The sequence below is a fragment of the Amia ocellicauda genome, chromosome 3 (genome assembly GCF_036373705.1).
Source record: "Amia ocellicauda isolate fAmiCal2 chromosome 3, fAmiCal2.hap1, whole genome shotgun sequence".
Taxonomy (NCBI): domain Eukaryota; kingdom Metazoa; phylum Chordata; class Actinopteri; order Amiiformes; family Amiidae; genus Amia; species Amia ocellicauda.
Window position 1 is genome coordinate 16,933,709 of NC_089852.1, and position 25,825 is coordinate 16,959,533.

At 37.1% G+C, this 25,825-nt stretch overlaps 1 protein-coding gene across 4 annotated transcripts in view; it reads left to right on the forward strand.

The window, feature by feature from the left end:
- plxnb1b (plexin b1b) overlaps positions 1–25,825 on the forward strand; it is a 136,308-nt gene that overhangs the window by 40,320 nt on the left and 70,163 nt on the right. For 3 of the 4 annotated variants that reach the window (XM_066698342.1, XM_066698341.1, XM_066698343.1), the window contains exon 2: positions 5,777–5,879. The exons of the other annotated variant lie outside the window; for it this stretch is intronic. The gene's annotated coding sequence lies outside the window, so the exon portion shown is untranslated. The remainder of the gene's footprint in view (positions 1–5,776; positions 5,880–25,825) is intronic. 4 annotated transcript variants of the gene reach the window in all.

A 25,825-nucleotide genomic window follows, 5' to 3' on the forward strand; every position in this document is an offset into this window, starting at 1 on the left:
GTTCATATATAGTCCGCTGGATAATGATGTCTCTGAGTAAATAGAAGGCCTGAGGGCATTAAGCATCAAACTTGAAGCGGCCATTCTTTCTTTTGGTTTAATAGTTCGTGCAAAGATTGTGTGTGATGTCATGCTCAGGATGCAGCTCATAGCCCTCCCACAAAAATAACTTTCTCTCTCTTTGTCAATGTACCCACTGTGGAGTCGGGGTTAAAATGGGGTGGGGTGCCTGCTAAGAGTTGGGTCACACGGACAACTTAAAGCAAGTAAATGAAACCTTTTCAAGCTTCAGACATTTTCATATTTTTCTAATCATTAAAAGCTGAGCTGTACATGATCAAGTAAGCAAATGACACATCTTAATATTACACAAGTAGAATGTTTCAATAGACCTTTAACATTCCAATCATTGTCTTCTATCAAATTACAAAGAAAAATCTAAAACATTGACGTTCAGGGGCTTAAGCAATATCCTTTGCTTTTGTCTGGCATGTAATGTCTGACTGTTTCAGATGACTGGTTTAAGAGATCACTTCATTAGGCCCACACATTTGAGATGACTGAAGAACTGCAACAATTTCATGTCCTTCAGTAGTGAGACCTGTAGTCACATTTGGCAAATGCAGATTAAGGGCTAGACCAAATCAAAACTTTGACCTAACCATAAATCGCACAGTTAGAACTGGCACCTTTCCACAGTTTTTCATTTTCAGAAGCCACTTTTTACTAATTATAAGCCAAGATATGATGAGGGTACAGGTTTGTAATTTGCGATTCACAGGCAGGTCAAAGTATGGTAATGGCAGACTTTGAGTTTGTTCTGTTAAGTGTACAATGAAAGAATGTGAAGAACATTTTTTAGCATTGATTTTTTTTTCTGAAATGGTGAAATGTACCAAAATGTCAGTTTAAGTTGGTCACATAGCTTTACCTTAATATGTAACCTATTATACTGATGATTCAGCTCATGAAATACTGCGTGAACATTTACAAGCAAAGTACTCTTCTGAACTTGAGATATGGACTTCATTAAATTTGAAAGCCCATGAGAATTTAAACGCATGCATAAAAGTACAGGAGATGCAGGAATTGCTAAAAAATTTAAATTGGTCCCATGAAGCAGTCTTTAAATTCATGAGATTGAAAGCTATTTTCTACTTCATATGCATTGTTGTGCCAGCCCTAAGCTGTTTTATTGGTTATAAAATATTTAGCAAATTTCCTAATCACTGCAGCTGACCAGTATCTGTTAGAGCAAACATTGTAGAAAGGCAGATACAAGAAAGCTTAATCTTATAGGCATTATTCCAGAACAAAAATAATGATATGCCATTATCCACTGCCAACATACACATACACACCAAAAATATATACAGTTCTCTATTCAAAATGAGGGGAAATTGTATCTAATCAGAAAACTATGCTGTACAGTGTTTATCCAGAACTGACCACTAGACATGTTTTTATCAAACAAAAATGTCTGGACATGCACATTTGCTACCATTTGAAAATAAAACCCCAGTGAAATGCACAATCAATAAAGACATATTTGATAAGGGGTAGGTTATTTCAGTTTTTAGCAGATGCAGTTTTAAATTTAGCCTGCTGATGTTTTGAATGCTGTGTCTATCTGTTTTGTCTACAAAATAAAATAATTCTTCAAACAACTGTTGTTATATTATGTTATATATTATAACATAATATAATGCAAGATAACTGTATTCACATAGTCTGATAGCCATTGATTTGCTTTCTTGCTTGATTTTACTGATTCTGGAAGTAGTGTTGTGAGTTGATTGGGATCAAGATTATTCTTGGAAGAAGCAACCCGGCTGTGTAGTTGAAGTTCTCTGGTTCCTTCTAGAATTTACTGGATGAAAATCTGAGGTTGATTTAGCTACTTAAAACCAAACAAGCAAGATGGTCTGAATGTCCTGCTCTCATTTTAAATCTTTATGCTCTTTCCTTTTGTTTAAAAATAAATACATCAATACAAATGCTAAGCTATAATTAGTTTATACCATTTTTGTTCTATCAAGCAGGATAAAAGCACATTTTGTAATTTCTCCCCACTTCCTCTAGTCTAACTACATTTCATTAATATTATGTCATGTTTTATTAAACCATCTCTATCCAACAACAATTACTGAAAGTATAAGCTCATCTTTTCTCAAAAATTGACCTACAGGTTAGAACATGAATATGTGCAAAGTATATATTTTGTGGTTTATGAGTAACCATTCCAGAATTGGACTAGAGAAGCATCATGCTGGAATTCAGACGCATCTTTCAGCAATACAAATATGTTTTACGTCAAAACATTGAGTAATATGTAAACTAACTTCAAACCAGTTGACACTGATAATAAACCTATATTGATCTATCCTTACATAGTTGCAGCAGAAGCCTTGTCACAAAAAGTCTGTGGATCATAACTCAGCCTGCATATTTGCTGTAGGATTATGCCATAAGGAGGTCTGAAAAAAAGCTGTAAATGTGCAGTTTCTTTTAGTTGGAAGTATGAAGACTGGACTGAATCCTTTTCAAATTGGAGGGGGAAAAAAGTGTTTCAGACCAAGCTATTTATATACCAAAAAGAATGTTTTATTATAAAACAAAGCTTGACAGAAGGAAACAATCTTGGAAGTGAAGCAAGCAAGAAATACTAGATTGGCCTTGAAATTAATGCATATCCGGGAGAAACCCAGTTTGCTTTACCCAATAAAAGCATTTTAGTATATATTCTGCTCTTGGTTGGGTGGCTATGAAAAAAACTTCCTATGGTTACAGATTAAGTTTCCAGCGGTTGGATTTGCATCAGAAATGGACCGCTACTGGTTAAAATAAAGGTGTAATGGAATGATCCATGAACTGATATGTGTGATTCCAAACAGTTATTGTAAGAAAGAGAGAGAGACAATATTATTTTATGCCAATAAAGTGAGACTAATGCCAATGTGTTGACAAATTATATGTAATTGTTTTTAACTTCAATTTGTGCCTTTTTGCACAAGTTATATAATGTAATTAAAAGACCTAAATATATAATTAGACTGGGCATTCTCCTTTTATACCCTCCCCAACGTAGAATTGTTATTATTTGTGGCCTTCCGACCCATAAATCAAGCTGCTCTTGTGCTTTGTATTTATTTATTTTCAAATTTGGATTACTTCAATTACATCTTGGCTGCTGTTTAGTGTAAATAAAAGCAGGCCCTCTTTTCCCAGCCACCACACAAAATCCCTACAGCTCCTGTTATTTTGAGAACAAACGCTTCTTACTCCTTTTTTAATCCCTTTCATTCACCAGCAGCCAGGCAGCATATAAAAGCATACCTTTGTTGGTGGTGTTTTAAGCAATTAGACTGTATGGCTCCTTTGCCGGGGCCCAACCCTGTGCCTGTGCGTTATTTCATCTTTGCACAGTACCACTACCCTGCTTACCTCTGCTTATAAATGAATAACAAGATGCAACATGATCTGAAAATAATTCCTACAATGTATATCTTTTTGGCCTCCTGTGGTTCTAATACTGCTTAAATAAAGCAAAGAATAAAGTCAAAAAAGAAACTTAACTTGACCACACCTGGGGACTTTGCTTTTTTTATCCTTTTCCCCCCCCCTTTACTGTAAGAGTTTCCAGGCTCAAGTTTGCTTACACTACTACTGGTTTATCTTTTTCACTTTATACTGCTGGAGGGTAGAGATTTTAAAGACTTCTGCTTGTGAACCAATGGGTGTTATGCTCGGTTGGTTGTGAAAAAAGGAGTAAAATCCCATGTCCGCATTTACTAAGAAACTCTTTAGACTGACCTCTGGTCCTGCAAACAAAATTGTCTTGCCACTGTTATTATCTTGTATTACCATTGCAATCCCACTGTCAGAAAAGACTTGCTTCTAAACAACAGACCCTTAGGCATTAATATAACCTGGGAAGGCGAAATGAGAAATAAACAAGATTTGGCTTTTGTGGTGGAGGGAGGGAGGGAGAAGATTTCTGAAGTTCTCTGAGGAAAAAAATAAGTCGGTAACATATTGTTAAAGGGTAATTATGTTTCCTTTGTAGTTTTCAGGTTTCACTGGGTCTGTAAGGGACTGATTTTGTTGGTGCTCACTTTGTTCTAATGCATTTCTTTCCTTGTATTCTTTTTGGTAAGCCCTTTGCCTTTGTTGTGTTTTTTTTTTTTCTCTCCCCCACTAAGCCAGTGCCTGCAAACTTGGCAAGGTCATTAAGTCCTTGTCAAGTGTTTTACAGATATCTCCATATGCTACAATATGATTACTATATGCTACTACCTTAGCCTACTGGCCAGCACCTAATTATGTCCAGTTTTAGATATGCGACATTCCAAGGAAAATCCAGAGGAAATCAGAAATAAGTTGTATTATAATAGATGGTGTGGTGATTGAGATTTATTCTGCACTGTCCCTTTCCTCTGTTCTACCTTAACTTATGATTTGTGAATTTGCTTTCCACTTCATAGTGAAGCATATAGAAATTCTACTCGGAGAATTACAATTGTGATTAGGCTTAATTATAATTTTATATGTTGAGATGAAGTCTCCCCCTCAAGTAAAAAAGTAAAAGGCATTCATTTGTTTTCTTGATTTTCCTTGAGTGCGAATATTGTCTTTCATTTGTATATCGGGTTATTTTAGGTGCATTGTTTTTTCTTTTTTTTAAAACATTGAAAGTGCAACCTTTTAAATTACTCAAAACTGCAAATTAGAAAATGAATCTGGTGAAATGCCTTTTGCAGATAAAACCAGGTGATATACTTATGTGCTAAACTACAAACTGCTTACTTAATCTGTTTTTTAAAGTCTCCTGACACACACAAGGTCATACCAGGTGACTAAACGTATGTAATATGAAGCATCACTCCATATAAGATAAAAAGTTTGTTTGATGTTTTTTCAACCATCAATGGGGATAATATGCATTTACCATTATTGATAAGTGCTTCTGCTCATTCGTATACTTGCATGCAATGCTGTTTTCAAAATTCTTCTTCTCATTTTAATCTCTAAAGAGATGCACAGAATTAGGCCTATTCACATTTCACAGACCAACATTTAGTTGTTGTTTTTAAAACTTCTATATATAACATTTGATTTGAAGTTTTTTTTCTTTTTTGATGCTCATAGTTTTAGTGCAGTTTACTCTCATTGTATTACCCACCTTCCAGCTTGAAAGCAGCCTTTCCTTACACTGCTAAGAAATGCATGATAATGAACTTCATTTAAACATAATATTGAGTGTAGGAGAAACAAAATATAATTAAACCTAACATAATGACATATACAAATAAAGTGCAGGATTACAGTACTCTTGAATAGTGAGAATGTAGAACTGAAAATGAGAAAAAAGGTGTTTGTAATCTGATCCTCTCATGGGGCCTGTAAAAGATATAGGAATCTTTAAGAAAGTTTTATATCAAAAGACAGGTATTGGTTCCATTTGAATTCCTACACAAGCTTATAAAAATAATTATTCTGCAAACTGTTGGATAGTGCCCATTTAAAAGTATGGGTATTGCTAAAAACAACACTCAATCCAGCAACGTTATTGGAATGAGAGATATTTCCAAATATCATTGTGGACACCTATCTTGGATGTGTGTTTACACTGCCTGTATTTGATTTCTCTTCGGGGCCAGTATGTACTGAGGCAGTTTGATCTTTATAGTTCTATAATTATGTTACTTTGTGTGTTCCTGTAGCCATTCATCACTGTGTACCCTAAATAACAAGATCTTTCTTCTTCCCTTGTCAGGACATTTTGATTTAAACGTATGGAGGCTTGACTGTAGCGATTTCCCTTCGGTTGTGCAGTCTTTGTGATGTGAGAGCTCAACCACTCCATATTGGACTTACTGGTAAGAACAGCATATGTTAGATTGTGTATATGATTGCCCTTGTAGTACCTTTTAAGAGCTCAAGTCTCTTAAAATAAATGAATAAAAACATAATATTAATTTGATCAAAACTACATACAACAACAACAACAACAACAACAACAACAACAACAACGTACAACCAGTTCTCCCCTCTCTTTCATGGTTTAGTTTGGTATAAAAAGCAAAAACACATTTCTCCAGAAATCAACAACCACTACTCAAGTATTTTATTTCCCCCCTACCCCCCTCCACCCATTTTCACTGGTTACATCCCTATTTTTTTTTACTTACTCAAGGATTTTTATGACCTTGGTTACAATAACAGCAACTTTATCCCCCTGATTTCCCCATTGCAGCTGCCATGTTGCCAATTGTATATATATATAAAGTCCAGTGTTATGATTACATTGTGAAATCCGATCTGGGAATATATTTATATATCTGCAGTAGCTATTTTTTCCCAGAACTGAACCGGAGAGGGGAAGCTACTGTGATTGAACTCTTGGTGGATTTTAAAAGTTTGTACTCAATATTTTATTCTCTAAGTGCTGCAGTGTGTAACACATTATCTTCTGCCTTGGTGTTCAAGTGGCCTTCAGACACCAACGTTGTATACAGTTGGCAGTTCAGAGAATGTGAGAGAATGCAGCTGGTGGCTTTCATACGTATATAGAGGAGTTAATGTTTGAAACTCCAGCCCAAGTGTGAACAAGTGTGAGTGTGAGTCGAGGGTGTAGACGATCGCTTTATGTGGCACGATGGTGAATCTGATCTCACTCTGTCTACTCCTCCCCCGCGGGAACTGGGGCACCCCTATAAATCTCCTTGCCCCCCGTTACCATCTCCCTCACGGCTCCCCCTGCTGTTCCCAGCTCAGATCGCCAAATGATCTGCTGCACCTTACACACACATCTGGCAGACACGTACTCACTGCAGTCCCTCCATTCATTCATAACTGTCCCAGATCACTAAAATATTTACAGCTTTGAGTGATGACTTTTAATTATCTCTCAACTATTTAATGTTCTGGAGCTCTAACCTTTAATAAGTGTTTACAGGGTTCATTTTGTACAATTAAATTGAGCCTGCCCCATACTTATCTATACGTAACTGTATACAGATCCTTGCAAGCTTATAAAGCAGTTGACTAGGGGTGTCTGTAGAGAAAAGCATCCACTAAATACCTTAAATATTAAAATCCATAAATACTGGTATTATTACAGGACTTTCCAGCTGTGGTTTAGTACCGATGCATACATGTGGAGAATCCTTTATAATTATAAGGCATATTAAATGCATATATTAGGTTATTTGTTTGCTGATCTGCCTATATTGTATAATTAGGCTTAGAGGAAAAGCAATTAAGTGTAAACCAGTTCAATTGTTTTTGCTCTGTAGCCTGAATAAAATATTTGTTGCTACATGGAAAAGGGTTAACACTGGTGATCTTTAGACTGAATGCTAATATTAACAGAGGACAGACAAAGACCAAATCGACGCTGCATAACAAAACTCAAAATAATACAAAAATCATTTAGATTGCTTAATGGCTGTTTATTACTGCTTTTTAAAAGGATTGTATTTTGTAAAACCTTCAACATATTTTTGCAACCATTTGATTTAGCTGGGACATAAAACAAATTGCAAGCTGGCAACATGGTGAGAAAATAGTTTATAGGCCGAGACCTTACCCGGTGACCACTGCAGCAGAGTCCAGCTGAACCAGCTACTACACTGCAGATGTCGTTAACAAGTAACACGGCAGCCATTTTGGACAGCCTTCGCTAACAACTGCTAGAACCTCTTGAGAAGGGGAGTGTGGCTGGAAACTGTCTTAAATCAGCTTTTAAGTACAGCTGTAATGGAAAAGGGCAATTTAAAGCGAAACGGCAACGCTGAGTAACATAGAATATGCTCATTAGCAGCATATTCGACGAAAGAGTTTAAAATACAGGTGACCGAGAATTCGTATTAATTTGTTTGTGTGTTGTAGTTGTAGCTATTATTGACCAAATCCAAAGTTTCTATAATAGGGACCCCTCCCATATTGAAAAACACATTTTCTTTCTCTGTACCAAAGCATGTTAAAACAATTTTCTGGTTGCTTTCTTTCAAAGGCATTACTAATTTAAATGCATTAACGCCTATGCACATATATGTAATTCCCCTGTAAAGTAAACCAAAATTGTAATGCATATAAAAGATAACGTATTATATGCTGCCTTAAAATTGTCTGGCTGTGGCATTTTACTCCAAGTAATTTTGTTAGTTTTCCTTATTAAGAGTCTTGTAGTGATGGGATGAGCTGTAGCCCATTGCACTGCCATTGTAAAACTGTGTAATTGTAATGTAAAGGAGGCCAGAGGCTTTTCTATTTACTCCCCTCAAGCTCCTTTACGTTGCCTTAACTCTTGCTGTTTGTGCTCCTGGCCTGTTTACCCAGCTGTTTGGTGATCAGTTCCGCTTGTCAGAGTCCACACTCCACTTTCAAGTCTCTTCTGATGAGTTTTCACAGAATTATTGTACCAGCTGAGCGAGTTTATCTTGTCCCTAATCGAAATCTGGCCAGACAGAAGTTTATTCTGGTCTGTAAGTTGTGAAATAATTTGCTCTTTTTGGTCTTGTGTTTGTTTGAAAAATGTAGTTTGATTCATGCATTTATTTGAGGTTTTTGGCTTTGGCTTTTTCTAAAAAGAGAGAGCTTCCGGTAATTGTATCATTCTGTCATTGCAAAAGGCAAAAAACAATACACGTATATCTGCAGCCAAGTCATTGTGATTTTGAAGGTGAAATAGCAATTAAACCTTTATCCTTGATCCAGCTTGAATTCTCAGGAGGAAAGTCAGGCAGGGATGCAGGTGGGTATCACATTTCATAGAAACCTTAAATGCATTTTAAACTTCACACTTCTCTTTAGGGCAAGACTAGAAGAACAAGTTTGAAAAATGAGATTGCTCTTCTGGTTTTAATGTCAGGTGATGAACTGTTTATGTGTAGAAAAGTAGACTGGTCCCTATTAAAATTGATTATACTGATGCCAGTGAAATCTGTACTAAACATACAACATGTGAAAAGCCTGTGACAACATATTGGAATCATGAAGAAAAGCAAATGTTAAATTAAGTACACTTTTATCATAAAGTCTATAGCATCAATTATTTTATTTATTTTTCTGCCTGAGAAATATTAGTAATGTGAATCTTTAGGGTGGCCAATATTGAAGTTGTATTACCATGACTCACTTTTTTTATGACAACCATACTCACAAAGTAGCCTTTGATCTAATATAACATTCAGTGAAAGTCAGTGTATCTGCACACCAGATTTAGGCCAATTTTAGAAATTGCTATTTTAACAGATAGATGTTTCAATCAATATTCTTGTTTTTCAATATAATAATGATGAAAGAATAAATTAACTAAAACTGGTAGGTTACAAAAATGTTATTTTATTTATGGCACTAGTCCATAGTGGAAATGCTAAAGAAATATAGACTGACTTTTGTAAGACATGCAACAGCTGACTTGTACAGATATCCATAGCCATTCTTGAGTGATAACAAATGATTGCTAATGAAAACCTTGTCAGAAAAATCATAATTTATTAGTTGTTTATGAGAGCCAGGATAGCTCCTTTACAAGAGTCCACAGTGGGGGTTAAATAGCTTCGCTCAATCTTCTCTTTAGATATCGTTGCCAAATTAGGAGTGGCCTGTGTCAAGTACTTTGACACAAATATAACTGGACTGCAGAAGTGCAGTCAAGAAGGATAAAGCAATGTTCTTAACAAAATTTGCAGAAATATCCATAAACACATTGGAAAAGTCTTCACCGCCAAAGAAAACTTTTTGGTGTTTCTCTGGGTATATTAAAATGTGAACAGGAGGGGGATTAAAAACCATTTTAAATGGATAAGTGTGTAAGACATCTCTACAAGAGATCTCCTATTTTTTTATTTTATGGATTATTTAGCTAAGCCTTGGAATGGCAGCTATTTTTCTTTCCCAGGCAGTGTTGCTTGTTGTGTTTTCAAAGGTGAACAGGCTGACTGAGTCACATTTAATAGACCTTGATCCCTTACAGATGTTCAGTCAGTGTTAAATTACCTCTTTTAATAGTACCTACAACTTTTCAAGGGGTTTTGCAATTGTACAAATGTACCTTTATGTGTTTTGATCACGTTATAAATCTTACCCTTCCTGGTGGTAGTCTCAATCTCAAAAGTAAGAGGTTGCTGCCATGCAAAAGGGACACCTGTGGCCTTGCTCTGTGCTTCTGAACTTTCTAGTGTTGTGAGTGAGGCAAACTAATATCCACTGCAGACATACGTCTTGTTTCTATTGCTGGTGTAGCTGAATCAGAAAGCCTCAGTAGATCCCCTCTTTCTGACCTTTTTGCATATCTGCCCTCTATGGGAAATTCTGCTGCTGGAGGTCCCAGAGGCATTGTGAGAGTACTGTTTTGTTTTAATTTGTAAACAACTAAGTAATACAGTAATGTAAGTGATGTTATTTTCCTGTATGTATTAATGTTCATATAATTCAAAATTAACAAGCGCTAAATGTGAATAAACGTGGAAACATAATTGTGATCTTTGTATAATAATTATGATAGTTAAAATTATTATCATTTATTATTATTATTGTATGTTGATATTGTATGTAGCTAATAAAACATTTTTTTCCATGGTCCCACAAACTTGACATTCTAAAGCTCATGTTTGTTTGTATTTTCAATTGGTTTACAAATTCAAACACACACTGATGAAACTGATATCATCTTTGTAGGTGGGTCGGTTGAATCTGGTAGTATATAGCAAAACAAGCCAGAAAAACTGTCCATTTCAAAAGGTCAGTCGAAACCCAATTTTACTGGTTGTGTAATTCTGGAAATATTACAGTACATGAAAACCCTTCACAAGTTTGAATTTCTTACGGCACGTATTCTAGTTTAACTATTTGTTATCTCTTTGCATATTTCTGCACGTACTGAAGGAATATCTTTGAATCATTTTCCAGAGTTGTTGTTTCCTTCCTTCCTTCCAATTACTACCTTGCCTGCTTGACTAAAAGTCTGTGGTTAAAGAGAACTCGGTTGAATTTTAAAGCAAATCCAATTTTTCCCCCCAAAGGAAAATCTACTTATTCAGGCACAGTTTGGCTAACGATGGGGGAAGAAGCAAAAAAAAAAAAAAAAGTGTCCTTTGCTATCTGGAACGTTTTATTCATTCCCAATTCAGGGCACTAGAAAAGGAAAATCTCCCTGCCTTTCAGGGAAACTCAATAGGAGTCAAGGGGTTCTCTGTTTCATGGAAGGGTTGTTTTAATGACTGTGAGAACAACATTTTTCCAGGTCTCTCTAATTCACCTTCTGCACTGTGGCTCATAAGAGTGAATGATGACTACCGTTTGCTAGAACTTTAAAGCTTTATGAAAGCTGGGGTAAAAACACCTTGGAAATATAGTTACAAAATCCACGTGATAGAGGTAGTTTGAATTAAATAAAAAAAAAAAAAATAGTTGTATTTTTTTGTGTGCAAAATAACTACTGAGCTGGAGGAAATAATAAAATAGGACTATGATAATGGTGTCATCCATTTCTTTCAACAGTTCGGGCCATGGATAGGAAATAAATTCTATGACGCATTGTATCTCCATTCTATTCCATCTTCTTCAACAACCATTTCCTGAAATACATAATAGGTGGCAGTACTATGAACAAAGGCAATAAGAACAGGAAAATGAAATATGCACCTACAAAAAAAAAAATATATATATATATATATATATATATATATATATATAATAGTATAGCTCTTCTAAGTATAATGTTTGGATGTATACTAGTAACTATTGTTTACCATTTCATTCACATTGTACTTTTAATGTTCCAGTTGGTTTCTCTGGGGCAGTAAGAATTTATTTCAGGTAGTAACATTTTTTGGGTCATATATTTGTCTGTTTGGGTCTTTTATAATACTTTTTGCGTACTCAACATGGATTCTGGTTGCCACTGAAACCCCTTACGTATTATGCCTCCTGCTCACACCACACATCCTGCTCGCAAGTTTTTATAACCGTTACACATAACCCCATTCACCCATGATCAAGTACAATCAAATGGCATACCTAGAGAAAGCATTATGTATAAATGTTTTTATATAAATCGTTGGATAGTTGGCAAGAATAAATTTGTTTTCCTTTAAAGACTAAGTACTACTAGGAGGATTCCAAAAAACAATGTTCTACAGCACCACCACTGTTAAAGTAATGTCTTTAATTTTTCCTTTCCCATCTCTCACATCCTGACAAGTTTTATGCTTGTATAAATTCGAGGTCTACTGCAATTCACTTTCATGATTGGAGCCTGGGTTTGCACATGGGGGTGCTTTCCTCTAGGCTGCTTTCTGAAAAATATGTAATTTATACACTCCATTCCAATTTAGAATCGGCAGCTGTTTATCAATTCTCCTAACTGCTATGGCCATACTGCTAACAGAACCGAAAAGTAGGCAGCACACGCACACACACGTCCTCCAAAAGGTGCATCGTCGGGCCATCTGTTTTCTTTTCACTCTGAATATACAGCTTGAAGAGCAGATCTATAACATTGTGGGCAAAGACTAACACAGCTGTCAATTACATCACTGCCTAGCTCGCATGCACCCAGTGAGCCCCAGGGGTCGCTGCTCAGTGGCACTCTGTGGAAAACTTGACTATCAGGCCCACCTATCTCCAGCGACCAATTGAGAAATGTTTGCCGATCAATAGCGAGCTGTAGTATTGTGTGTAAATAACACAGGCAGTGGTGGGGTATCATGGTTTGAATGATGGCACCATCTTCTCTTTTGTTCTACCTCAACTTATTTAAGTGAACTGTTCACTTGCTAAACTGAAGCATTGTTTCCAGGTAGAGAGCAAGTGGGATTATAGACCTGCAGGCCTATGGTTTCTCACCACGGTTGTACAGTAAGGCATTGAATTAGTGTTTTCTTATTAATTAAAGGAAAATAGTCATAACGCGGCTAGTGTCTGCTGCCAGTTATTCAGTAACCAACCTCCTGTTTGGTAGTCCTCTCAATGGGGTCTGCCTCTCTTTTTATTTGCTTACTCTTAACAATTGTAAAGATCATCCTTACTTTATGGAGCAGGTAGTGTGTAGTGATTTCACCCTCACAAGGTATCTGTTCTCCTTTAGGAACACAAAGAATATCTGAGCTCGTTTCAAATGGCCAGAAAAACCCTGATTTAATTAAGAAACGGACGTGGCTGAAAGATATCAATTAAGGCTGCAAAATGCTGGTAGACTGGACAAGATGAACTTCGAAAAAGCCAGTCATGACATGCAAGAAGTAATCAAATAATGTAATTTAGTTCTCCTTTCCTCTTGCTAAAGCACTTTTTAATGTGAGATCCTGAATCATCTCTTAAGCAAAATGAAGGACCGTGTTTTGTGTCATTGAGAATCTAGTAAAGTTTTCAATCTTTCATTCACCCCACTCCCTGATGTGATCATGTGATTGTTTTTTTTAAACCAAGGACTTTTTAGACCTCAAAATATCAGTGCCGTTTTTTTCCCTCACAAACACTGACTCCTTCAGAAGTTTTTGATCCGGTTTAATGTTCAGAAGTGCATGATTGTCTAGAATCTCTCAGATTACATTTTCTGGCTCACACACCTTTTATTTTTCCTACTTCCAATGTTCCACTGGGAAACATCCTGTGATTACTTTATTTCTCTTTGTCCTCCTGAGATTTTTGTAATTCAATGTAAAACATGTAGGGCCCTGTACAGTTTGGGGGGGAAAAAAGAAAAATGTTAACATGAGCTGGGAATTTAAGGTTGAAACATCCATTGTTACTTGAAGAATTGTTTACACATTTGGTATCTTTGACATAACCATACACACACGCGCACATGCACACACACTTACTGAATACAAGTGGCTTTTTTTTTTTCCAAATGTAGTGAAAAGAAATGCATTAAATTAAGATCTGATGCACTGCCTGAATAATTGTAGTAGACAGTGTGCTTCATAACCCAATTTAGAAGAGCCACTTCTTACTCCGCTCCTCTCACCATTGAAATGAAATACTGACCTGAGGCAGTAATCGCAGACTATTGCCTTGATTCAATTTCCAAACCATATGGAGAGACTTCAGAAGAACAAAATGGTCTGTGTATTTTAACACCGAAATAACATTCTGTTACTGGTTTGTTATTATGTGGTGATGAACACCAGGTGAGAGAGAACAACATTAATTATGAGCTCTTAATTAATCTGAGATAAGGCAGTAAAGGTAGTAACATGACGTCCTTTAAGGTGGTACTGCTAAATTACAATTTTACAGTATTTTGGTTAATACTGTATTCATTGTATAATTCCTACTTTTTACCTTTATATTTTGTTTTTGTTTTTTGTTTTAATTTTTAACGAAACCTAAACCAAAACTATTTAGAAGTGTAAACTGCCATAACCACCTTAAATAAACCTCTACTATCATGACCTATTAACCAACATGTAAACACAGCCTATGGACTGTTTAATTGTGTGTCATCATATTTTACTACAGCGAGTCAATTGTACTGTATATTACATGTTTTATAAATAAACATTTTATCCCTTTGCAAAATTTGTACATAAAATTATTTGTATGCTTTTCCATCTAGAACAGTAACAGTGTAATATCAACCCTGCTTAATGCCTATTTCAAAGTCTGTAATTTGGTTTAGTTAGTATTAGTAATAATAATAATATAAGGGTAATTTTTTTTTTTTTTTTCTGGATACTAATTTCTTATTTACGTGTATGATTTGCCAGGCACATCCATAGACTCTAATAGCTTCACTACATATCCGCTCACTTTGAAGCACATTCTGTGTACGTATCCGTTATCTACACGCTCACTCCCTTTTGGGTGTTTTTTTTTCCTAATCTATTTTTATGTATTTCTATTTTTAGGTGTTTAACTGAACTACACTTAAAGGCCCTTGAATATTTGGCCCATGATCTCTAACTTTGAACTAAACCACAGAAGCGAGCTTTTACAGCAAAATAACTGGGTCTGAATGATTTCAGGAGCAGTAAAACCAGCCAGTCAGAAACTCTGAGCACTGCAGTGGCAAAGGATGAGTGATAACAAAGGGTCAGCTTTAGCTAATTGAAATACAATAGGCAGTCTGTGCATAGGCAGTAATTGGACTGCCAGCCGTGTTGTTCCCCAATTGGGTCATGGCGAGAAGAGCTGGTAGGTTGTTGTTGAAATCTGCAAATGCTGCACCCCCAGAGAGAGGGTTTATTTAGCTCGTTAAAAACCGACTTTCAGCATAGAAGCGCCCCTCCAGTTTCTCTTTTCGAATTCCCCATTGACTTTAGCCTAAACAGTTCTCCTAAGTGTGCAGATTATTTTCATGTTCCGGATGTTCTGTTTGTTTGTTTGCTTTTCTTAATTGTGGGTGGCAGGTTTAGACGGTAGCAATGCAATTCATGTAGTGTTCACGTAGCTCTCCAGATTAATTCAGAAGCGTGCCACAGTTATCGTAGATTCTATATATCTATAGTTGTAGTATAGAGTACACATTTAAAAGATCATGATTAATTCACTAAACTTATCGAAGACCATCATTTTCAAAATCTTTGCATTGATTTTTCTTGTTTACACAACCCCTTGTCTTAGCTCTGTTACGTCCTAGGAATTTTCTCTACGCTGATTCTGTGTTTATCAAACTCCATAAAAAAAGTTTAATTGATAACTTAATGAACTAATCTAGTCATACAACTAAATGAATCGCAGAATAACATGGTTTTCAATTTAACAGAAAATCTGTACATCTCTATACTGTATCTGTCTGTGTATTTATCTACATATACATATTTGTAGGCTAAGAACCAGGGTGTAATTGAAATGTATATCTGTTATGATGGGGTTTATTTCCTGGACTGATAGCTTAAATCACAAAGACTGAATGGAATGGTAAAAGGAGAGGAGAATGTGAAAGTCTAAGAATAGGATAGGATGGGATATGATGTGATGTATGTAAATGAAAACAGATACTGCAGACAGGTCTTCGAATACCTGGTTATCTCACTTGTAGGTGAAATGATGAGAAACAAAAGTATGAATCACCACTGACAGCCATGCACTGAGTTGAACTTTAAAATATGGAGAGACATTGCTTAGAAAATAATTGTATAGAGAATTGGAAGTAGTGAAGTCAGTGCACAAAAGAATTTGGAGAACTGACCAAAATGTAGAATCAAATAAGCCACTAAAATAAAATAATACAGTGAGAGGAAAATGTGAAGTTGGAAATATTGAATACAAATAACATAACATGGTTGAAATGACAAACAAAATTAATTAATTAGCTCTGTTCGTCTGGCAAAGTAACGTGTCTTCGGAGTGTCACTGAGGAACAGGGCAACTGGACAGAAGGGTGACTCCAGTTTTCAGCAAATACTCATTACAGAGTGACTGTGACTCAGCTGAAGCCCAATGGAGCCATTAACACACAAAGGTCCCCTCAATTATTCATGCTGTCACCAGGTGCTGTCCCGGGTTTGACAAGTTTTGGGATGGACCGGAGACAGAGGGGAGTTGCCAGACAGTACTGGGTGTCTCACTGGGATTTAATGTTGGCTAACAAATTGTGAACCTCTTTTAAAGCGGGGGGAGAAAGTGATTGGTAAAGCTTGCAAAACTCAAACGGGTGGGATGCAGCATTGACTTGAGCCATTTGTGCTGAGAAACAAGCTCTGGCCTTTCCTGTTTTAATTCAAAGGCTTTCATTTTCTGCACCAAAAAGTGTCTTTTGTCTCCAGACAGTGAGGCATGCAAATTAGATTTGACCCCACCATAATGCGCTTTATAAGCCGGTCATTGTTACCTAACTGGATATAAAATGGTCAAAACGTATCCGGTTTGGAATTTCGTTAAAGTACGTAGATTATCAGTCTGCTATGATTATTTATGGACAGAAAATGTGGTTGTTACAATAATAACTTTGAAGACACGTTTTGTATCTTGAGTGGTTGTCTTTGGAGTCAGGTAAGATAATAAATTGGCCCAGTGGCCAACAGATCTATACAATTTAGAAAAGCAGCAGTGGCCTTATCGCAAATCTCACAGGGGCTGTTACTCAACTTGGGAGCTGCCTGTCAGCCTTTGTCAAGATAGCAGTAAGAAAGCAAATTAATCTGGAAATGGGTGCTTTTATTTTGGGATTTTAAAGGTGAAGACCAGACTGAAAGAGAAGGTAGGAAAAAAACACATAATTTAGCTAAATCCTCTGGTCATGCAGAAAAGAAAGTGCTAGTAGAAAATGATTAGAAAACTGATGTGGTTGACCAATATGTTAAGTTAAGCAGTACAGGGCAGTATGTAACTTACAAGCATAGCTCAATATCCCCAGGAGAAAGACCAAATTCCTTACTATAGTGGAAAGAAGTCACATTGATGAAGGTCTAGATGTTTCTTCACTAACTTTGAAACGGCCACAACCTGAAAATCAGGCTAAAAGGCCCAGGTAGGCAAAAACATGGACTGCTGAAGACTAAAGGTGGAGATGGGATAGCAAATTGAGCAAACATTGAGATTTTCTGCAGCACTAACTTTTTTGTATTTTTAAAGTTTTTTTTTTTTCAATCTCTTTGTATAGCTCGAGTCTTCATTTCTTTGGCCTCATCCCTTTCTTCACTGCACAACTTTGTCTTCGAAAGCTGTGATAGGTATTACCTGTGTGATGATGCATAGACCGTACTGTTGAAATATCGTTGTTGGATTCATCCCACACTAGCTAGCAGGTAGTGTCTTGTAAAAATGTCAATATAGAGTGGATTCCTGGTCTGTTGCTGACAGTTCCTGCCTGTTTAACAATATGGTGTACTCAATAGACTGTGACATTAGCCATGTAGACTGAAGTTAATTTTTTAAAGGTTTGTTGATCGTATGACCAACACAAAACTGTGTATGAGTAGTTTTGTCAGTTGTTGTTAATGGTTAAGTGCTAATTTGTGTAGAAAAACGTGTCATAGACCCTGATTGTTTACCTTTATCACAAGATTTGAAGGTAAGATTAGCTTGTTTGTGGTGCATTTAATTCAGGCATGTCAGAACGATTTGCATTATGAAAGATTTCGTTAATTTCTTGAACCGTTCCCTTTTCTGTTGCTAGATGTGTTTAGGAATAAATGATTGCCATGTTCAGCTGAGCTTATTATATTCCCACAGTAAATTTATTAAGCAGATTTTTTTGTATAGTGGTGCGAGTATAGATTTGTGTATATATTTCAATTGTATTTGATGTTTTGTTCCAGGGCAGCCTAGTGAAAAGAAAGTTGTTTGGCAGTGTCTCGGGGCCACTCAACACAAATTCAGAAAGCAACCTATTTCACCAAAGTACCGTACATTTCAGATTACTATTCACTCAAAATGGGAATTGACTTTAAGTGCGTGTTACTTGGAAGCCATTGAAAGCCTAATGCATTTGTTCATCGTTTCAGTGTTACTTTTTAAAGACTTTAATGGCTTTTGTAAGATGTACAGACCCTCTGCTTCTATACGGACTGTGTGCTGTGTTACCTGTATATTACCTCCTTGTGATTTCATCCTAGCAGCCACAGTGCTTTTGCCATTTCGTTTTATTTATTCTCCCTACACTGGTTGGAAGAGACAGCAGCCTTATCTACAGCTCCCTTGCAGCTCTTTGGAGGGCCCGGGGAACACTGGTTCAATCAAGTTGATTGATTCCCTGTCAGGGCGGAGGGAGTGATTCTTCGGGAAGGTCTGACTGCTGATTTGTTTACCAGCAGCCCCATCTGTCCCCTTGAGTTAGAGCCTTTATTAGCCAATCAGAGGCCGGCTAATTCACTGTCACAGGCCCTCACTCGGAAAAGATGCTGAGGCAGAGTTGTGGGAGGTGGGGGCGGGGGCTATAAATCTGAACTCTCATTCTCATTTCCGAGCTGCAGAATGAAATCGGGGGGGGGAGTGTTTCATTGTCTTTTAAATGAAGCTGTCCATCTCCTAATATATAGACAGAAGGGAAATAAGACCCCCCCTCCATTCTACTCCACTTTTTCTTTAACTGTCACTCGCACCCTTCTGATAAGCCTGGCCAACTGAATTCACCAGGGACCAAATTTATCACATGGCATCGATTGGCAGTTGTGAAAGGCCTCGTGTCAGGACCTTTGGTGGCTCATGTAGAGACCACTGGTACCATTGTAGACACTTTCATGTGATTTTTGTTATCAGATTTCTGCCTGTAACAAACAGATGCATGTCAAAGGACATCTGAATTCAGTGACAAAGGTGGTATATTGCATTTTATGCAAGTTGAAAATGTGAGGCAATTAATGCTTTGTTTAATGTTAGGCCATATGTGCTTGGCATTCTTTAAAGTTGCCTGTTATATAGTTCTCCATGTTATCTCTGAATGGACAGCTGTGCGTCTCAGTCTGCTAGATATTGAAGGATTCCTGGAGTTTAGGAAAACTCACATTGGTAATGTAGAAGGATGCGAAATAACGTTTGTGGGGAAAGCAGACACTCTGAACGTTAAACCCACTGATAAGCATTAAAGGTTGATGTTATTGTTCTTATTATTCATCCAAGGTGAGGTACATGGATTTGAAACCCCTGATGTGCCATATTTTAAATGCAGAACATCACAAGGAGAACAAAATCTCTATAAAAATAAAATATCAGAATGGCCTACAGTTATAATAGAACGCAGTACAGGCTGGGGGGGTTGGTTTGCCACAAACAAATGGAAGTTAAATAGGTGTGCCTTAGGTGAGAACAGGTTGGGGAAATGCTGATCTCAACAAATGTGCCTTGAGGAGATCTGCACAAAGAATATTAACTGCCAGTGAACACTAAATTAGTCATAAATATCTATCAGTATGATTTAAATTATCACCTGCTCTTCTTGCCTCTTTCTTCCTTCCACCTTTTGCTGATCCCCTCATCTCTAATTCTCTTGCTTCAATCTGTCTGTTGCCTAGAACCTTGTTGATTTCCTCTACCCCTCCCCTCTCCTGTTCTCACACATCTTCTCTGGCAGTCCTTTTTTTTGTTTTGTTTTATGTAACATCTACAATGTCCACTCTATATTATTAATCTATTCTGTCCATCCCCTTATCCCGATTCTTCTCATGCCTACTTCAGCTCTCTTCTGCCCTGCCTATCTTCACCCACAACCCACCTTCTCCAGCCCATCTCATTGCTCATCTAATATTTTCCCTTGCTTTCCATACATTTTCTCTTCTGCTTTTTCACCGGCTGCCCATGTCTACATGGATTCAGTTTAGGATTCTCATCCCTGCCTACAGCTCTCTCCACTTCCCTGCCCCTTCCCCCACACACTCTCGCAGTCATTCTCCAACCTAACCAAGGAGCGTCCCGAGGAAAAATGGTGCAGTGTAGTCGAATAATTGGCTATTCCATGAAAACAACCCGGCTGTATTAAAACTGGACTACATTCTAAAACTATATTTGTCTAGTATGACCCAACTTCAGATGCTGGGTCTAGTCTTGGAGCCCACAATGCTGCACTGCACAAATTCCAGAGAAGAGGAGTCCAAATAATTTGTGAAAGCATAAGGCGGATTAAACTAACGGAATCTCTTTTACTGGCAAATAAACCAATTGTTAAGGTAGCATATAATGTTCTTTACTGAACAATCATTACTTATTTCAGATTATTTCACTTGAGTTGATACGCAAACAAACGCCTCTTCCTTTGTTGTTTGGGTAATATGAATGGTTTGTATGGTTTCCATAGCTACCCTTTATTAAAGTAAAGGTTTATCCGGTGAACCGTAGAAGGTGTGCAAGAGAGCTGGTGAAACCTTTTTTTATTTTTATTTTTTTTATTTTTTTTACATTTTACCCCCCCCCTTTTCCATGTTACCAGATAATGAGTTGTGCCTTTCCCTTTGTTGACTGTGGCTGACCCATGGCTTATCTGTCCATTTTGATGAATGAGCCTGTTATATTTAGTGTATGCAATTTAACTGTGCAGTGTTACAGGGCCAACCAGAAAGAGTTATGGGGAATTTGCTTTTCTTGGTTATTTTCAAAGATTGATTTAAAAAAAAAAAAAAGAGATTTTTTTTTTTATCAGTAAGAATTGAATTGAAACCGCTGTGAAAGAAAAACATATTGAAAATAATCAGAAAGAGAATATCATTCTCCAAGGCAAGTTGTATTTTGATTCACACAAGATATCAATAAGGAGGCTTAATATGATGAATACAAAATAAGATGAATGTAAAACGCACATGCTCCACATTGACACAATTCTATGTTTTTGAAATGTGAAATGGAGTGCATTTGAATTATAACCAAATATAACGCATGGTATCATATGATATGTTATTTTACTGTTATTCCTAAAAGTAGTACTACTCATCTGTATACAATACTCAGGTGTTTGTTGTGTTTCCTTTTTAATAATTGTGGTGGGGAAACATTTTTGTAAAAGAAAGAAAAGAAAATGAATTATTTTATGTGTTTACCCATTATATTATCAGAGTGGCAGGTATTTGTGGGACCACAGAATGGACAATGCTACAGGCCTTCAACTTTATAATAAAAAATTACAAGTCAATCCCTTTTATAACCTAAAGAACCATATATGGAATTGGTGCTAATATTGGCATTTCAGGTTGTGTAGTTTCAGACTATGGCTTCATAACAGTGGAGTCTGTAATAGTAATTAGTAGCCATCACACAAGTAATGTTTTATGGATTGGAGATGTTGTAGTTTTCCACAACATAACATCAAAGTGTTACGGTGCTTGAGCGGTAATTAGTTATGGTGTACCTGTTAAATTAACTTAATTTAGCTATAAAAGTAAGGGTCTCTGGTCTTTCCTTCCATGGTAAATTGCCTTGGTTAAAAGAAGCTGTTGAATAAGAATTAATATACACCTTCTATCTATGAGTTGATAGAAGGGGTTAATTTCCCTTTTTGTTTAAGGAGGTAGCCCGCTTACAAGCACTGCCAGTTTTAAACAGTCGTGACTAAAAGTGCCGCCCAGCTCTGCCTGGGAACCCAGCGCAAGATGTGGACAGGTGGCCTGACACAGTTTAAAAGCATACTTCCTCCCTGCTTGTTAAACTAGGAGGCGTGTTGAGTCCAAAATGTGCTTGTCACAACAAGGAGAGCTGTGTACTCCGCCTTAAAAGGCCTGCACTCCCCCTTATTCTGTATTACAGACAGAGTACTGTTCAGAAATAAAAACACCAAACTATGTAGGCCTTTGGTAGACTCAAATCATCAAGATCTGTGCATACACAACCAATAGGTGTTTTTTTCTTATAAAACATTAAAAAGTCCCCACCAACATCCTTTTTATACATGCACCGGATTCATAAAGGAATCTGTCCTGCGTAACAGTGGGAATATTTATATTAGTATGAAAGAAATCATTGGAGTCCTGTGCAGGTTTGTCTGACGTGGGCTGTCACACCTTATTATGAGTCAGGCAGCTTCTTAATTTAATTTTGAAATGTCCTATTTTAATGGCATTTACTCTTAGTGATTTAATTATGTGTGTGATATGATAATATAGTAAAAGTGTACTGGGGAGGAAATGAAATAAAATCTGTCCGTGTAATTAAGTTATCCTCTAGTACCGTCTGTTTTTATTAAAGTCAAAAGCAGTTTGGAAGCAGATGAAAGACCTGTGTAGATTTATACAAACAATATGCACTTGATTTTCAGGTGTGATCACTGTGGCTGCTGTCAACTAAAGGATAACACTCCTGAGCATTAGAAATTATGATATCAAACCTCTGACAAATGTAGTTTGTTTCATTATGAATTTAGCTTTTTTAATATATCTATATATAATTCTTTAAGGTTTACTGTTGTACTTATCTCTAATGTACAGACCTTAGACTAGACATGAGTCAACAGACACCCAGAAGAACAACTAGAACTGTATAGCACTGCCAAAGCAGGAGTGGGGTTAGTATGGTCTGGAGATGTACTTTGCTTTGAAGGCAGTGACACATTTATTCATTGTATGGACAAGATCAGCAAGCATTATGTGTGGCATACCAACATAATGACCCCGAGGGAAAATAACAGTAAAGCCAAAGCTGGATTTTCCCCTTTTGAAACATTTCATATGCTGATCTGCCTTTTACCCTTAAGCATCTAGATCTTTAAAGGGATTTCTATCCAATACGCAACTTACAAATGTTAAACTTTGGATTTGATTGTTTATTTGATTCCTTTTCACAGATGTTGTCCCACTTTACGTTCTTTTCCCACATCCCTTGCCTCTCTGGACTGAAAACGATACAACCGAGTCTCTCGGCTCTGCAGCAGCACCTCTGTGGGTGAGGAAATGAGAGCATTTGCTCCCCTTTCAACCCAGTCAACTTTGGTATTTAGATTGTGCTGAATGGCTTACTGCGAGAGTCCATCTACAGTCAGTCTGTCTGCTCATTAGTTAGTTGTGAGTCAGTCGATACCCCCAGCTTGTGGGAGCAGAATGCAACAAACCATTAGACGTGCGAAACAAAATAAAATTTCACTCAGAATTCTCCTGCACGTTTACCAAGATACATTTACCTTAGGATGTTTCCACTTTTAATGTGGTTTTGTTATCCATGGTTTTAACATGCCTCTCTCCTGTATTTTACTTCATTTTACCCCGAATCAACCATGGTCTTTCCATAGAAACAGACGTTTATGTAATAGGGCTCATTGTGTGAGCTCCTTGCGGTTATAGAATCCCTTTGAAGGCCGTTCACCTCCCCCACACACACATCAGGGGATCTGCTCTCACCGCACATGCTACACTGAGAAATATTGATAATTGTATATCATGGTATGCTTATGGTACAGTGCAATAAAACAGTGGTGATGTCTTAAAACAAAGGAAATCAACAGTGGTTTTATGGTTTTATTTTTTAAGTAAAACTATGGCACAACTTTAGTAAAACCATGTAAAAAAAAAAGTGTTTAAATCCTATAGTAAATGTACCACTGTAAAGGACGCCTTACAATCACCTGATGAAAGCTGTTTCCCTTTCATCCCAGTTCATGTAATCCTTCCCCTCACCCTGCTGATTTGCCTTTGTCTTAACTTTAATCGGCTTGTGGCTTCTGCAAACGCAGCAAACCCTGGCTCCTTGCTCCCTGAGTTGCAAATGTCTTAAGGATGGCATGTGAAATTAGCGCTGTCAAAATGAGTGACAGGGAGGGAGCGCCGCGCGTTTATAAAGAGTGACGGGGAAATGTGAGTCACATATCCATTAACAGGCATTGTAATCACTGCGGCCGATTGGTGCGCTAGTTTGAAAGAATTAATGTAAATGACATTGGTTTTGCATGGAGCTCCCTAGCCCCCTTCCCCCTTCAAAGCTCTACAGAAATAAAATGCCAGCAGTGCTGTTCTCTCGGTAATTATCAGTAATATTGAATATTGATGTTTCGGTAGAGCTGCCTTGTGGGTAGTAGTAGACATAATCTGTAATTTCCTCAGATTCAGAGGCTCGCATTATGCATAACTCATTATATGTGTGCTTTTGCTCAAACTTCTTCTTTCTAGTGCTAATTATGTGTTCCAATAAAACATAAAAAAAAAATAGCCGAGTGGTGCACAATATTTGTGCTTACCTTTCTGCACATTACCACATTTTTCTTATGCTAAAATGACACAATTGTAGGAGATGTGACACTCAAAAGATCTCCTGGTTGTTCCCTTAGATCTATTTTCAGCTCTTTATATGTCAGTTTCCTACATGTTTTCATATCACCCTTAACCCCACCACCTTTATGTTGGCAAACATCCAATTAAGTGTCAGTGAGAGGAGGAAACTGCATTGTAACAATAACATCAATTTATTTATGTGAATGGCAGCTTAAAGACCTTTTAAATCCGTGACAAAAACAAGTGTAAGGGTAAACCAGCCATAGGGAAACCAACAGAACACACAATATATTGCAACATAAAATTACATGAAATTATGTAATGGACATGGACTTGTTTGAGTTTCTTGAGGGCAGTGAGCAAAGCCAATGCACAGAAGGAGAAACGGAGATGGGAAAAAAATAAACTCTGCCCTTTAAACACAACGTCTTCCCCTTTGGAAATGTTAAAAATGCACCAGCATCGCTGAGACAGTGTTTGTACAGCAGAGTAGTTCACATCGCTGTGTGTCCTGTTATTGGCAACTCTCTGGGGGCCTGGCAGAGACCAGCTGTTGGTTTCTATGGCAGTGTGTTGGCCGTCCTTCCAGTGTTAAGCTCAGAAACATTCTTCGCAGATCCTTCTGAAATAACAGAGTGGCAGACTGGCCCAGGGTATCGTTGTTTAATGCACACTGTACTTGTTAAAGTAACACCACAAAAATCATCTTCTACAGCTGAACTTTTCTATACCCCTGTATATAAACATGTACAGGAAAACAAATACTGTATTTAAAGCTGTATGTTTAAAAAAGAAATAACACTAAAATAACACACTAATTCTAGGTGTTACAGAAGCTGCCAACAACACAAAGAAGCATGGAAAGATGTATGCTTGGAATAACAAGAAGAGATAACATACACTCTAGCAAACAATCAAGTCCATAGTCCAAAGCCGTAGACAAGTTCAAAGCAAATTCTGTATCATTCTTTTCTCTCCTTCTCTGTCTCGCTCACCTTCTCTCTGTCTCTGCACTCACTGGCTCGTCTCCTGCCTCTCCATAACAGGAATCCTGTCACTGAGGGAGCAGCGGCTCAGGTTTTCCCTCTGTATTTTTTCTCCCCTGGGGTGCAGTTCGGGGGCTGTCCCACACTAATCACAGTATGTTCATACTTGCTATGAAGAAACAGCCCATTTGTGAACACTTCATATTTAAAAATATAATTCTTTAAAATCCTATTTCAAAATACTGTTAATCTAGTATTTCGTTT